At 44.7% G+C, this 16,950-nt stretch overlaps 1 protein-coding gene across 3 annotated transcripts in view; it reads left to right on the plus strand.

The window, feature by feature from the left end:
• Nucleotides 1-16,950, plus strand: part of spoon (A-kinase anchor protein spoonbill) — a 64,749-nt gene that overhangs the window by 5,050 nt on the left and 42,749 nt on the right. The window contains exon 1 of one of the 3 annotated variants that reach the window (XM_019058730.2): nucleotides 607-855. The exons of the other annotated variants lie outside the window; for them this stretch is intronic. The gene's annotated coding sequence lies outside the window, so the exon portion shown is untranslated. Of the gene's footprint in view, nucleotides 1-606; nucleotides 856-16,950 lie in introns of those variants that run through there. 3 annotated transcript variants of the gene reach the window in all.

The following is a 16,950-nucleotide window of genomic DNA, read 5'->3' on the forward strand; positions in this document are numbered from 1 at the left end:
TTCGGAAGCTTCAAAAGCTCGTACCTCTGTCGAATCAAAACTTGGAGATTTTGAAAACTGTTCCATTGGTTTCCTCCCAAAAGTTTCTTCCAGGAGTACCCGTTAAAATTCAGAAAGCGATAACACAAACATTATAGTTTCAGCAAAAAATTTCATGTCCGACCTCTGATCGACTCGATCCACTGGGCCGCCATGCCAGCGACCTTGAGCGGGCATCTCGCACCGAAACCACGGGAGTCCCGGATCCCGGGCTGCTACTACTCGCCAGCCCAAGGGCACAAGGTGCTCCTGCCCGCACCCGTTTCGTGGAGGGGGGGGGGGGGGGGCGCCAAGATGCCCTCCTCGGGCCCACGAGACTATCATCTTGAAGCCGGGGCACGGCATGGGCATCAGCTGTTGAAAATGTCGAAGCGCGCATGCGCCGTGGCGGCCCGGGTGCATTTCGTATTCGGTCTGGCCCGGGCATTTCCGTTCCGGTTCCCGCTAAGTTCCCGGACGGTGGCCACGTGGCACGGAGGACGTTAGGGTCCGCGCGCGCACTCCTCGCTCGGTCTCGTGCCTCGGTCCCGTTTTCCCGCGATTTCGACGGCCGCGCTCCGTATCGCGCTTATCAGTTATCTCCTCGCGCATCGCGTCGCCCGCCCCGCGACGCCCGTCTCCTCCGTCGCTGTCAGTCGCCGACGCTCTTGTCACTCCCTGTTACGCCGTTTCGTCTCGTTTCGTTCGCCGCACGTTCCAGCCGGTTTGTTCCTGTGGTTTCCTTCGCGATTTTTTTCGGGTTGTGTGTGACCGTACGAGCGTTTTTCCAGCTGTCTAATGTGCTTGTGGATACCCAGAAATTCGAAAATGGAGCCGGTGAGTTTTTCGCCCTTGTAGCCTATGTTACATGTCTGACAGGTGTGACCTTTTTCGTTTTTTGGGTACGGAATGTTCCCTAAGTAATTCCTAGGGACTAGCTCGTCCTTGAGAATGGGAGCGCTTTAGGAGCACCGAACTGAAATCCCGACGAGAATCTCTTTCTCGGGAAACGTTGACTGAGAAATGGAAGTCCACGCACATTCCCTTGACTTTCACTCGAAATTTGAGAAGTGATCGGGAACAGTCCCATTTATTTCCAAAACGTTCCTACGTAACGCCTCGCACCCTGTATTCGAAGAGTTTGTAGGTGTAGAGCTTTTTTTTCGAATGAGATCGAATTTTCACCGACTTCAAAACAAGCACCTCGTTCTGATACCCTTGAAAAATTTAATGTCTCGCACATTAAGAAGGAAGACGCGAGTAATTTCGAGATGGTTTTGTAAAGTATAGGGATCTTCCAAAGCTGATTTTAATGTAAAAATTGGTTGAATTCGGCATTTTTTACCATTCGAAAGGAGATTTACTCTCGTCGAAATGGTCTTGCACGTGGGCAGAGGTTAGGAACCTGTCTGAATCTTGCTCTACGGCCGTGTTAAAATTTTGATAGGAGTCGCGTGCTGTTGACCTAGCCGCCTTATCAGGTAAAATCGAGCTCTAGAATCGAAAGTGGGAGGGATTAGTCTACATTGAAAATCTGAAAAACTGCATTACTGATAACGCATCACATTGTGGTGATAAGGTGCTTCCAAATGCCTCATTATCAGTGTAGATCAAAGCAATATGCTCGATGCTAGAGAAAAATCGATTCGATCTCTATGACCAGATTAAGTTTGTCAAAACTAGCTTTTCACCCATGTTTTTTCCGTTAATATCCACGAGAAAGAGAGGAAAACCCCGTATAGTTTACGAGGTTGTAATGGACGATACGTTGTTATTCAGAGCTTTTTGCAGATAAATCCTCCCTATTTTTTCCTCGGGTCGATTCGCACACGCTCTTTTCTCGGAATAATACAGGCTCATCATGTTTTTTGTATGGCTTTGTGCGTTGTATCTACCCACGTTTTCCTAGTATGATTTCAGCGGTTGAAGATTATTACCCGCATCGGAAACCATTTTCTTTCTTCTTTTTCATGTTCAGTGAAATGAGCTGTTTCCGAGTACATCATTCGGTCGTAGTAGCGTGAAAAAATCTATCTGCATTGGATCCCTTACGTAGGTAGACCTTTTTTTCGGAAATGCGTCTATGTCAAACTCTATTATTCCATCATGTTGAATAGATGATTTGGAGAAGTCAAGTTGAGCTCCTCGTTTGATTAACACGAAGCAGGAATTACATTTTCGGGAATTCACTTTCAATTTATCATAGCCTAGTCACCAGTGACATCTAATATTGAAGTTAAGCCTCGTTGCCGTACCGTACGCCTTGTTTTCACCGAGGACTGGTGCTTTTCTCTAGAATTTTCCATTGATTTTCCTAGGAAAACTCAGCTCCTCGCGCAACAGGTAGAATCACATCAATAAAAGCATGCTGTAATCCAAAATTGTCTTATTTTAACCTACGAAAGTCATTTTATTTTAATGAGCCATGAAAATCGTGAAATTTTTTTATGGCTCTAACCCCAGACCAAACTCACGCCGCCTATCGGTACAACTCGAGTTTTCCTCCAAAAACATTTTTTTATGCCTCTCACCCTTGAAAAGTCAGGGCTACGTCAGAAAAGGTTTGTCTATCAACTAGCGCAAGTAAAAAGTTCGATGGTTCAGTTTTGAAGTGTAATTCAACTTTTCAATAAAAAAAAAACTGCGAATGATGAACATTTTCAGGGTGACACTTCCTTGGGAAAGTCGGAGAAATTCGCTGCGAAACCATCAATTCATATCTTTCAGCCGCAAGGAACATTTTTCCAATTTTAAGACGCTGCCAAAAACAATGCTAAAATAATTTATACCAAAAATCACACTATTAGACATAGAAAATTCGGGGAGTTTCATGTTTGGAGACCCCGATAAGGTCAGGGAACTTAAAAACCTAAATATTTTGCAACCTTGTTTTGTGTCTTTTGCAACCGACCCATTTTGACGGGTCGAGTCGTGGTTTTCTGGAAATTTCCAGTCGTCAAGTTGGCAGGACTCGCGACCGACGGCGGGACGGGAGCGGCGGCCGTTAGTTTCGGAAATAGTTCGGGAGGGTAAAATAGGTCGTCCGGTGGCGTCGCGACGCTAAGCGGGACGCGGGCACCGGCCCCGGAGTCCTAAGATTCTTTCTGCGTCCCGTGATTTATTACGTCACGTGTAAAATTACACGCCGCTCGTGCATCTCCTCCGAGAGTCGTTCCTCTTCCCGTGTCGTCCTCCTCGTTTCCGCCGGTTTAGGCCGTCGCAGTTGCAAAGGCCTGCCGCCTGATTATTGAAATCGATAGATAAAACGATAGACGAAGAAGACGTAGAGAGTAGTGAGCGATCCTGTTGGTTGAAGTGAGTGAGTCCAATAAACTGAGGGAGAAAATGACTAACTCACTATAGGGTCTCTCGTGGGTTGCCGTTATTTGGTCTATTATCTACCTCCTCGGTTCATTGCAACCACCCGCTTCCACGAATTGGATCCCTCCATGCCCCTTTGTCGTCTTTGTCTAAAGTTCTGTCTATCAATTTCAAGAATCGACCCGCAGGAGGGATTTAGACTAACCAGAATGGCGCAGGGAGTTCAATATTCTCCCGAAAAACGATCGATTAAATTGGAAATTGTCGAACGAAACGTGGCTAACGAAAGGGCGTAACTACACCGAGATATGATCCCGGGAAAGCATTGATTTTTATGGACGTCAAGTCCGGAAATAGTACTGATTTTTCAAGGAAGGTCCGTAAGTACTGAAAAAGTGCAGAAATTCCGCATCAAGGCTCGGAATTTTCGTCATTTCTGTCGCAATTTGAGCGAGAAATTCAAATTTTTGAATTTTTTCGAATTTCGTCCATTGAAGGTACCGGAAAAGTACTGAAAGTTTACGTTGAGGAGGTACTGAATTTTTTTGGGAATGCACCGCGAAAGTACTGATTTTTGGTCAGCCTGTTCTAGTAGACACCCTGCAGGGTTTTCCATGATGTGTAGTCCATTTTTGCATGAGCCTCGGCTTGCATGAACGGACATGCTAACTAAGACTCGTCGAGGGATGGGCCTGTTCCCTTTTGAAAACAAATGATTTAATTTTTCCTCGCGGGAATTCGCCTCGGCAGCAGAGGATTCCAGAGGCGTATCTTTCATGTCACCGAGGCACTCGGCACTGTCATCAGCCAGCCAACGACGGCGGTAGTCAAATCCGCAAAATCGTCCTCGGTGTAGTCATAAACTGTCATAATTAGCCATAAACTCGTTCCGAGTAAACGAGTTGAAACAACACGACCGAAACTTCGCCTCCCGCGGCAGCGCGGTGCCTCTGAATCCGCTACGCTTGAACTTTCATGCATGATCAACGCATTCGGAGCATGAAACACTAAAGTCAGCAAATTCAATGGAAAAGTAAAATCGCGAAAAGAATTCGTGCAATTGGAGGAAAGTGTGGAGGAAATCGAGGTGGGCTGGGAGAGATAAAGTTAGGTACTCCGCTGTTATGTCGGTTTTAAAATGAAAATTTAACTTTTTAGAGGGTAGAAATTGTCGGTGAAATTAAGTACTCATGTCTTCGTTTTCCTCGCTGAAGAAAGTAATTCAGAACACATATTTCAGTTTTGCGAAATTTCCCCTCGCGAATTGTATTTCTGCTAGAAGAATCCTGTGTATTTGTAACTCAAAATTTCCCTGATTTTCTCTCGATCTCCTGCAAAAATTAGAAAAATTGTTTAGGACAAAAATTGCCCAGGTATATTCTCGTATGAAATTTAATTCTTTGAGTCAATTTTGCAATCTTCAAATGGAGTTACGTTCCTTTGCCCTGAAAACAACAATTTGTTCTATTCTTATTGATTCAGGGAATTCAAGATAATTCTGTTTTGCTCGACATTTTCGATCACACTGCATTCGAACATTTCCCACAGAATCGTAATTCTAGACCCTATTCAGTAATTTTTCCAAATTTCCCTCTCGAAGACTTGGAAATTTTACTGAAAGGCAGATTGATAAACTTGTGCATGCACTTGGATACTCTTTGCTTCTCGCAATTTTCCTCAGTCAGTGGCTAGGCGTGACCGATCGATTTTCGATATCTTCCCATTAGAAGCTTGGATAAAGAATCGATAATTAAGGTGCTCGTTGCGATCACTCTGTCTATCGATCCTTTCCCATGGGTTTAAATCGCAGACCAATCGAGATATTTCAAAGCACGGCACGCCGCCGTTTTCCTCACCGGGATTTTCCGCGGCGGCGCGGCCAGGAATCCTGTCAATCACGTCGAGCGATTAGCGAAGACGAAAGCGCGTTGCATCATCGAAGGTTACCGCCGCGCGAAAAAAGGGAGAGAAAATAGTGCAAGCGTCCTACTTCTACTTGCGCTGCTCCATTTTAGTATCCCGCCCGCGGCTAAAACAGCCTAACTCCCATAGACAACCCCCTGGGGTATAGGCGGTTCTTACCCGGTGCGACACGCTCCATTTTAGCATCCCACCCGCGGCTAAGACAATCTAACTCCCACAGGTAACCCACTGGGATATAGGCGGCTCTTGCCCGGTGCGACACGCTCCATTTTAACATCCCACCCGCGGCTAAAACAACCTAACTCTTACAGGTAACCCACTGGGATATCGGCGGTTCTTGCCTGGTGCGACACGCTCCATTTTAGCATCCCGCCCGCGGCTAAAACAACCTAACTCCCATAAGTTCCCCCCGGATATAGGCGGTTCTAGCCCGGCGCGACACATCACACGAGCACGACAATAGCGCGAGGAGAAGCTTTTGGTGAATCGACTTTGGCAAACTGCTCGGATATCCACGTGTGACGATCTCGTGCGGACTCGCCGACACCCCACCCCACGTTGCCAAATCTCCATTTTTGAGAATAGCATGCAGCACTCAAGTTGTTTATTGAATTATGTGTGCGATTTGGCAACGGGGTCTCCACGGACTCGACGAAAATACACTCTCGCCGGGGGGCTTCGCGGCATACCTTCCATATTTTTTTTGCCACTGCCAAACAAATCCGTGAGTCCTTCCCGTACTAGTTTACGATTTCGGGCCTTATTCGGAGGACGGTGACGGCCTGCACAATCCGAGTTGCCTAGCGACTTGCGACGGAGGACCGCGCAAAAAACGGTCCGGTTGGGTTGGACGCGATCACGATGATTTTGGCTCGATTTTCCTGACCGTGAGGCAAAAACGGTCGGTCGATCAGTTTTTTGGGGTGAAATGGAGATGTTGCAAGTGTGAGGCATTTGCGATTTGACCGTTGAAGTCTTATGTACAAGTCGCGAGAAATACGATGGTGCATGGTTTCTCTGAATCATCTCCAAGCTCAGGAAAAGCTTCAAAGTGAGGCCAAAATGCAGGGTATTATCCCACCCTTCCCTGAGAGTTCCACCTCTACATGCAAGACAATCTCTACCATGCAAATATCGGAGCGAATACATTAGCAGGTTGCCTTTTTATTTGGGGACTCAAAACTGAAAACACGCATCACTGGTAATGTATTTGCTCCCTATCGTCTGCATGGAGAGTTTGTCATGATGTAGAGGTGGCTCTCAGGATTGCGGGGATATCCCCTCCATGTTGGCCTCACTTTGAGAGCTTTTTTGAGCTCGGGAGATGATTCCAGAGAAAACCAGTGGCACCATCGTGTTTTTCGCGAACTTTTACAGAAGAATCAATGGTCAAATCGCAAATCCCTCACACACGCAACATTTCCATTACATGTAGAGAATGGACATTTTGCAATGCTGAAATTTAGGTACGTACGTACGTACGACGAGTAGGCCTCCCGCAACTGGAAACGAACTGTTGGTATTCCCCCGCAATGGCGTCGATAATGGGCCTTAAAAATGGAAGTCGTTAATTCAATTTTATGATAACTGTCCTAAAACGAATTTTCGTCATAGCTTGTCATCGATGGTGCCGATCTGTGTTATAGCCGAAATGAGCTTCCTCCGTGAGAAGTCCAATCACGTGCCACTTTTGCTCCATTTTGTCAGAAACTGTTAGCATTTATGCTTAAATTGTTTTGTTGATGAAGTAAAGCGTCTCCAAATTATTGAATTGTCTTCCGCAGTGACGACACGCTCGACCCGAAATTCGAATGCGACCATAGTTAAGTTCATTCCGGCCGTAATGATGTTGCTCCAGTAATGAAACCATCAAGGGTTACAAAAACACGTTCGTACGCAACGCTGTGACATGACGTCACGCGCAAATTTCTCCGGTGTCGTGGAGTTGTTTTCGATGGCAGGTCACATTCGCGTTATTTCACGAAATGAGGTACTCACCTGAGTTCTATCTTCAGCCCGGCCAAAAATCTTTGGCGCATGAGTCAACTTTTTTTCTCAGCTAAGTTTCATTTCCGTTTAGGCTCCAGTGTCAAATACTTATGAGCCGTGGTTCTTCTCTGCTCACAATATCCGATGATCGTGGGGTTCTTTTGCGACCCCTCCTCTATTAGCGCAGCGCTGCCCTTTTTTTCTGATAAACTGTAGACCAGTTCTCGAAACCTATAATAATATGCTGATCAAGACCCCTCTAAGTGATCAGGTTCATTAACGCTCATCGTAAAATTGGCGCTTTTTGGAAACTAGAGGCCTTTCGGGGAAAGTTAGCCGTCAGTGGCCTCAGCACTGAGTTACGTCAGTAATATCTTCATGCCGTGCCAAGGAAGAACGCCGTATGAGCCACCATACGTTGCTGAATTTCCTTCGACAAATCACGGGTATTTGGGGAAAGTTGTGAATATTTCTCTTTCGATTTTTCAGAGGATTTCGTTCGTAATTTGATTTAAATAGTCTGAAAATTTTAAGGAAAAATATTCATAATTTTCTTTAAAGATAAATTTATTCAAAGAGGAAATCGGGCAACATTCTATAATGCGCGCACGGCATTTTTCCTTAGCACGGCAGTCTTGAAGTTAGGTATGGTTAGTAACCCGCGCCCGGAACGCTTATTTCGTTCAATTTTAGACATACCCCACCTTTTTTTGTCACCTGTTTGATTGATATCGCGTCCTCGAGTTCCAGAAATACTCGACCGTATCATGACGAGATTTCCCCCACTCTTCTATCGCTCGGTTTCAAAATGAGTTTTTTTTGGCTTTTGAGACTAGTTCATTCTTTTAACTTGCGGAAGATCGAGATTGAGCAATAATCACGCTCCTCCATCTTGAGACCTATTTTCCTCGACTCACGCGACGATCGTTGCGTGTCGACTTTGAATTATTCTAATTCATTCGATTTTGGCCACCGGACAGGGATTTTTATCTCTATTTTTTACTATATTTATTGTAAGATTTCAGATAACGCACTATTTTTTCTCCCTCCGCGAGCACTCTCTCTCCCGCGTAAGCTCATTACATTAATTAAGGAAATCATTCGACTGGATCAATTTTACTTCAATTATCCGACTGTGGATACGTCTCTAGATCGATTGTGGAGATTTTTGCGAGGGCGCGCTACTGCGTCACTGGAGGGTGAAAATGAAGGGTGGTTACATCACCTTTTGCTCTCTATTACTCGAGAAAATGTGTGAACACCTCCCTGGGTTTTCAAAATCATCCGGTGAATCCTATTATACGCGGATGCGCGTTGTCTATCCAAATCCGCGGAAGTTTGATTACGATCTCCAGGATTCATTTTTTTGATTTCGAGTTTGAAGTGCTAAAAAATTAGAGCGAAAGTATGGCACCTAATAGTTTTGTCCTTCGGTTGATCGTAAAAATCAATAGAACTGCTCAATTTTGGAATCTAGTTGTAGCTACTCTCTGCGAATACTGAAAAATTGCTTTTGACGGAGTGGTCAAATGCCGGATGCACTGCTCGCCAAAATTTGACGGATCTGTCGACAGTTAATTTGACGGTAGGAGCGCCAATTCTTGCCGGATGCACCTTGCGCCAAAATTTGACGACTCTGCCGACAAACGCTCTGTCAGAGAACGCGGGCGCTGTGTTTCCTTGCGCAGAACTGTGGTCCCTACCCTGCCTGTCTGCGGGCCTGTTCGACCCTACAAGCCTCGGATATTGGGTATCTTTAGAGGACTTGTATAAGGAGAGAAAGGACATGGCAAAGTACGGAGCTCATTGGGCCCAAAAGGGCAGCCAACCCTCGAACACGAAAATCACTAGAAAAATGCCCAATCCTCAGATTCCAAAATCCAAGCAAAGTTGTCAAGAACGTTCATAAATGAGCGTCCTTCCCATAGAGTACGTAGAGTCGTAATGCAAGTGTGAGAGCTGGCGGCACTTTTAAGCATTTTCCAGGTCTAGAATTCGGAGATTCCTGTGCGGCGCCGGTCCCTTTTTCGATACACAATCGATTGTTTGCGATACACGGGGACCCGGCCATATTCCACACCGCCATTTTGGATCGAATATGTATCGAAAAAGTGACCCCGCACACCGGGCTCGGAACTCGTCGAGCAGAACATGGCGCAGGCTCTCCCACTTACATTACGACTCTATCTACTCTATGGTCCTTCCGCAAAGAGAACATTTATACAATTGCGATGTGTGCTTTGAAAACATTGGGTCGGAACAATTGTAATAATATACCGCTCTGGATAATTTGAGTTCATAGGTTGCTTCCGTTTTGGGTCCCTAGAGCTCCATAACTTAACCTCCCAAATGGAGATGTTGTATGTGTGAGGGATTTGTGATTTGACCATTGATTCTTATGTAAAAGTTAATTAGCAGTGATGCCGTGTTTTCAGTTGTGGAGTCCCCAAAAAAAGTGGCAACCCTGCCAATGTATTTGCTCCCTATCTTTGCATGGAGAGTTTGTCTTGATGTAGAGGTGGACTCTCAGGATAGCGTGGGATATCCCCTCCATTTTGGCCTCACTTTCAGAGCTTTTTTTGAGCTTGGGAGTTGATTTCAGAGAAAACCAGTGGCACCATCGTGTTTTTCGCGAACTTTTACAGAAGAATCAACAGTCAAATCGCAAATCCCTCACACATGCAACATCTCCATTACCGACATGCCCGTTCTCTCCCCATGCAGTTATTGTAGGTACTCAAGGTACCTTCGTAGACGGGAGTCGATCTGCCCTTTCGCACCGAGCAGTAAGCGATCCCAGGCTGCAGAGAAGAACGGTCAAGAGCGGGGGCTGGAGTCCGGGAAGCTCAGCCGAGCTTTGAGACGGTCTCGGTGTCGATGTGCGGTTCGTGTCGACGACCGTTGCGTTGCTTCGCGGTGGCGGCGATGTGCGAGCCGCGACCGTTGCCGTTGCGGAGGCCGCGGGGTCGCGCCGAGCTGCCCGCCGCGCCGCTCTGTTCCCCGTGCCAACCGCGGCCCGGCGACTCTTTTTCCAACACCGGAAATAGTAGCGGCCGTTGTCGTTGTTTCGTTGAGTGTTGAGTCACTCCTCCGTCTTTTCTCGCGTTTCTATTTTCATGCGCCTCGCGGTTTTGAGAAGCGCACCGGCGCCCCCAAAACGCGCCGCCGCGTGCAGGGTCGTGACCCGAGACAACAGGGATCGCGCCCGTCGGGGTGGGATTTATTGCTCCATTAATGAAAAAACTCTAAGATTCGGTCAAATTCACTCGATTATGGAAAGCTAGGAAGTAAAGTCATGAGGAAAATGGGGATCGTTTCCTTGCCTCCCTTAATTTCAGGTGGCGGCAGCCACCCCGGCCCAATCCTTAAAAACTCCCCTTAAAAGAGAGAGACGAGAAGTGGCTGCTGCCCAACTAAATATACACGAAACATCTTGATTTACAACTACTGGTAACATCCGCAGTGTCAGGTCTGAAAATTTCGAAAATACTTTAAAGTAACCTCACAGGATTTTATCTTAACTCTTCGGTGAACCGAAATTAATATCTCCCTGTGTTTGCTTCTGAACCGTTGGAAGCGTTCACGCGTTGAACGTGCGACGTGTTTCACCAGTAAATCGTTGTTTGTGAAGCGCATAATTTATTGTCGATTTTTTTTTTTTAAAACAATTTTATTTAAAATTGTTGCTTTTTTCCCGATGGTATTTTTTTGTCTCTTAGAGCCGAAGAAATTGCGCAAATAATGTATGTTAAGAGCTTAACGTTTTTCTTGCATTCCTGACCTTTATAAGCTGAGTAATTGTCTACGTTTAGTCTATTATCTCTGCAAGCCCTAAAGTTAAATGAGCGATTCCGACGAAAGCACTTCATTTTCTACTAAATAAATTATCTATAAGCTGTAATATAATGATATTAGAATCATCCAACGTTATTCTTCTCTCCAGTGCAATATTTCCCCCCTCTTACCAAGTTGTTAGCTTTGATTCATTTTCCACGAATAGCTGGAACACGCTACTTTAATCAGCGTGTTTTCGTAGATGATTGCTTTGTTGTTGAGTGATGATTCGAGTTTTTTCGCACATTTTCATGACAGCTCTAATGCTGATGAGTGACGCTGTACTCGGGGCGTTGTCTCTGACTACAATTTAAGTAGTCTTCTACGATTTTGCAGTTATTTTAACTTTTAAAATTATCCTCTTAATAACAGTTCTTGAAAAGCACCCTAAATTCGTCAATTTTCCGGCATTTTTTCGAAAAGATGCCCACAGATCTTTTAGTATTCTGTACAATATTTTTTGTCCAGCGATGAGGGAGGATTTTTCAGGATAGGAAAGTTTTAAATGTAAGATCGCTTTATTGTTGAGTGATGATTCGAGTTATTTCGCACAATTTCATGACGTTGATGATTGACGCTGTACTCGGGGCGTTGTCTCTGACTTCACATAAAGCTATCATTGGAATTATTTCAGGAATTGCAATTACTTCTCTCATTTCTCTACTTGGCTTTTCCGAAAGATAACAAGTAGCGTTTAATTTATGTATCGTTTCTGCGACAGTATCATGCAGACTAAATGGATATCGTACAAATGTAAGAGGAAAACCATGGATTGCATTTTAAAGGGCTGTTGTTTTGTTGGATGATGATTCGAGTTTTTTCGCACACTTTCATGAAGCTTTAAGCTGATGAATGACGTGATACTCGGGGCGTTGTCTCTGACTACAAATCAACCAGTCTCGTTTAGATTTTTAAAACAAGTAATCTATTTTCGGTTTACTTTTTAGCGAACAAATCGCGATTCTGAAAAAAAAAAGCAGTCTAGTGTGTCAGTTCACAAAATATCGAATTGAAATACCTTTCATCGTGTGTAATTGGGAAAGTGCTTTTTGTTAAATGATGATTCGAGTTTTTTCGCACATTATCATGATAGCCTTTAGTGCTGATGAGTGACGCTGTACTCGGGGCGTTGTTCTGATTTCAAAATAAGCAACTATTCTCTAATTTTCACAATGTCATTACGATAAATGATACCAAAGTTCAAGAACCAACTCCACGTTTATTTCTTTAGTAATACTAACGATAAACTGTGCCGAAATTTTTAATTTCGTAATAATTAAGTTCGTTGCAAATGTGGAAAGGGGTCATTTCGGACTCAAAGAGTTTTTTGACGATTGCTTCGGTGTTAAATGATGATTTGAGTTTTTTCGCACACTATCATGACAGCCTTTAGTGCTGATGAGTGACGCTGTACTCGGGGCGTTGTTCTGATTTCCAATTATGAAGCCATTCACTAATTTAAACTTTATTTACGTTATATCTCCCCAAAGTTCTGTCAACGATTTCAGTGCCCAGACGTTGATAAACCTACGTAAAAAATATTGATTTTGATTGTGATCTTGTTCAAAGGGACATGGTTATGCTCAAGAATGAAAGTCATACTTATTTCAGATACAACCTTTTTTTTTTTTTGGTGATTGCTTTGATGTTGAATGATGATTCGAGTTTTTTTCGCACACTTTCACGACAGCTTATTTGCTGCTGGGTGACTCTATACTCGGGGCGTTGTACTGACTTCCTATCAAGCAGTCTTAAATGAGTTTAGATCATATCTAACACATTGCGTAGCATACATTTTGTCTAGCAATCGAAAGAATATTTTCGACTCAGACCTCTACTGTGGCAACGTCGAAAAAAAGCGTAACTAATGAAAGCCATCAAAGGTCGGCAAATACTTCCCTCCCATCCAGATTCGCGGATCTTCATGCTACCTAGTATCCATTCATTCTCTGTAACGGGTGATAGGTTTGTGTTAAGTCATTGGAAACCTGTGAAAGTCAAACAATTTTGCCGTAGAGCCTTCAAGTTTTTTTGGGAGGGGGGATTTCAATATTTTTTACCGCTTTTACATGCTCTATCGACGAATGTTGAAACTTCAGCTTATGAAAGCTTAAATTTTAGAATTTAGAATTAGAATTTTAGGCCTGTGGCGCGGGTTGGACTCATCGATGGATGTTGCCCCTCCATGTTCATTGAAAATAAAACCCTTGGCCGTGGAATCCGTATTTACGGGCTATAAAAACATACCGTCCGCGTTCCGGGCTCAGAGGCCGAAAGTTCCGAGCGTCGCACCCGGAGCTATGGTACCTACGGCTCCAGCACCCGGAACATTCGGCCTCTGAGCCCGTAACGGACGGTATGTCTATTTAGCCCATTAATTTTTTTTCAGCGTGAAAGAGTTGACAAGATTCAGTCAGCGGGCGGCCGCGCGATCGATCATCGATTCCGTGGAAAAACAGTCGCTAAATAGTTTTCAGCGAAAGAAAAATTGTTGGTGCACACTAGAGTCCCTTTATACTGAGAGTCAAGACAATTCGGCTCATGGATGTCACAAACGGGAATAAAGATTACAGAAATTGAACGTTTTTCGTAATCTTTGATCGGCCCATTCTCAAATGCCTTTCTCCGTTCCTCCTCTCATTCCGTTTGTTCCTTGCCGAACCCGTAATTCCCTGGTCCATTCCAGATTATAATCTTTGCAATCGGTGAAAATGTAATCTTTATTCCCGTTTGTGACACTGTGGAGGCCTAAAATACGGGAACCAATCAGAAATGGATTCAAATTGTCTTGACTCTCAGTATAAAGGGACTCTAGTGCACACGGTTGGAAAACCGCGCGGACGAGCCACGCGAAAGCTCCGAGTCGTCAAAAGGCGGGCGCGCATGTAATGAGTCTGGGGACGGTGAAGCTGTCACGGCGAGAGAGTCATGCGACAGTGAATCATGCAACAGGTGCTCTTAATTCGAGGCGTACGTAAGTGTAAGTGCCCGCGTGCTCCTCGCGTCGGTGGCGGTCGGAATATCTTCGCACCCCGGCCGTACAGCCACACTGCCGAGCTCCTGTTTTTTGAGTCGGGTCCCGGTTATTTTCGGCCCCGGAATCGTTTTACGACGCGTCCCCGTCACGTCCCGCGCGTCGACGTCGACTCGAAGCGACACCTCCGCCCGTCGGACTAGACGCACAGCGACGAGATTTCCGCCCTCACGTCGTCGAATGGAGATGTTGCATGTGTGAGGGATTTGCGATTTGACTGTTTTTTCTCTTGTAAAAGTTCGCGAGAAACACGATGGTGCCACTGGTTTTCTCTAAAATCAACTCCCAAGCTCAAAAAAAGCTCTCAAGTTGAGGCCAAAATGGAGAGGATATCCCGCCCTACCCTGAGAGGTTACCTCTACATCAAGACAAACTCTCCATGCAAAGATAGGGAGCAAATACATTGACAGGGCTGCCACTTCATTAGGGGACTCCAAAACTGAAAACACGGGCAACCCTGCTAATGTATTCGCTCCCTATCTTCGCATGGAGAGTTTGTCTTGATGTAGAGGTAACCTCTCAGGGTAGGGCGGGATATCCCTTCCATTTTAGCCCCAACTTGAGAGCTTTTTTGAGCTTGGGGGTTGATTTCAGAGAAAACCAGTGGCACCATCGTTTTTCTCGCGAACTTTTACTCAAGAAACAGTAGTCAAATCGCAAATCCCTCACACTTGCAACATCTCCATTATTGCCCACTTGAGGAAGAGACCAGTATGTTTAAGAAATGGGGTGTATTTTTTTAATTTTTTCCAAAATTGACTAAGTGCATAATGTTTGCGTGTGACATACACTGCAAAGAAAGTTACGGGTTTTATAGACGTGCCGTCCGTCCCGGGCTCAGAGTCCGAAAGTTCCGGGTGCTGGAGCCGTAGCTTTGATTGCTCCGGGTGCTACGCCCGGAACTTTCGGCCTCTGAGCCTGGAACGCGGGCGGTATGTCCATATAGCCCGCAAGTACGGCTTCCACGACTGGAGTTTTTTTTTCAGTGTAGTTCCTTCTAGCATATTTACGCACAATTGGGCTGCATTTTGCAGTAAGGAACTACAATTTCTGGCTCATCCGCAAAAACATTTATGAGTATAAGGAAACAGATATTCTATTTGTTGTTTCTTAATTGAGCCAGAAATCGTAGTACCCTTTTGCAACATGTTTTATACCCTGTCGGAAGTGCAGGATCTATCCGATCGTGTTAGGTTGAGAAAACCCTCAAGATAACGGAGGTAGGCGGGGGGGGGGACGTTAGATTTTTTCGAAATTTTTCCCAGGGTGGTGTTTTAGTGGTGGCTAAGTTCATTTAGGGGGGGGGGGGGGGTAAGTCTCCCAGGATTTTAACGAAACAATCCAATTTTTCATGACCAGTATGAAATTCTGTCCATCGCCTGGCTCTCCGCTTTCTCGTTTCGGCGTGCGAAGAAGCAGAATTTTTTTTTTTTAAATTTCGCTACGTGCGAAATGTTTTTCTCACGATATGTTTGCACTGTACGTGGGAAAAGCTTTCCCGCAGCCTCCCATAAAGTTGGATGACAAATGACTATCTGATCAAATACTATCTGTATCCTCGCGCGAAGCACTAACATCCGCTATTCTCAGAAACTGCGCATAAAAATGACAAAAAAGCCACTTGTTTTGAAATAAGAACGGCATGTTAATAGCTACCATCTTCCCCACCTTCGAATCAATGCTAGCGGTCCTCGGGGCTGAAGGTATGTCACTTTTTTAATTGCTTACTTATCCATCCGTCAAACAAATGAACGAGTGAGCTAACGAGCATCTGTACCGCGAGTGGTTTCATTTCATCGGTATGAAAATTCCAGCGCGCCGTTGTCAGATCTAGTTTTTATTATTTAATATTGTCTCACGTTAAACGGTTTGGAATGTTTAATTTTGAGCATCGAATGTATATTTCGATGGACTTGACTCTTGTCGGATGTTCGCTACCACTCGTAAACGTCAGGAATGATGTCGAAGCGAGGTAAATACAGAGGTGTGTCAGAGAAATTGCCTCATCGGGCGTTTTATCGAAATCTCTCGAGTTCGCTGCTCTAAATCGAGCGATCAAATTGACTAAATTTTTGAATTAGGAACTACAATTTCTGGCTCGTCCGTAAAAACACTCATGATCACAGGGAAACTAATGACGCATGCGTTGTTTCTAATCGAAGCCTTAAATTGGACTACATTTTGCAATTTGGACCTATAGATTCTAGCCCGGTTTAAAAACAACGTATGTAACATTAGTTTTCCTATGCACTTAAGTGTTTTTCCAGAAGAGCCAGATTTTATAGTTCCGAATTGTAAAATGCAGTCCAATTGTGGTTCCTAATTGCGAAATGAAGCCCAAATGTAAGTGTGCGCATTACTCATTGATGAAAACACGATGGAAGAACCCACGGTTTGTAATACCATGGTGGATGACGTCATACATTGTCCTTTTCGAAGGGCAAATGCTCCGAAGATATTTGACGTAGAAATTAAGTGTTCAGACAGATCTTAGTGTTCCTTGCGAGTCTACCAGCTTAAACCATCAAAATACGATTCTGTGACTGGCGCAAATGGCTCATCTCCACCATTTATAGGGTCGCTGACGGCCTGATTATTGAAATTGATGGACAGAAAAGATAGAGAGAAAATGGAGGGATCCTATTGGTGGGAGTGTTGTAATGGATTAAGTAGGTGAGTAATAGGCGCAACAACGGCAACCCACGAGAGACCCTTAAATGAGTCCATCATTGTCTCCCCTACTCCACAGGGTGATCCTAAAGTCCCGCACCATCAGCACCAAGCATCACCCCTGTAACTTTCTAACAAATTGACGTGGGGACTTGAAAATT

This window comes from Bemisia tabaci, chromosome 5, assembly GCF_918797505.1.
Source record: "Bemisia tabaci chromosome 5, PGI_BMITA_v3".
NCBI classification, from domain to species: Eukaryota; Metazoa; Arthropoda; class Insecta; order Hemiptera; family Aleyrodidae; genus Bemisia; species Bemisia tabaci.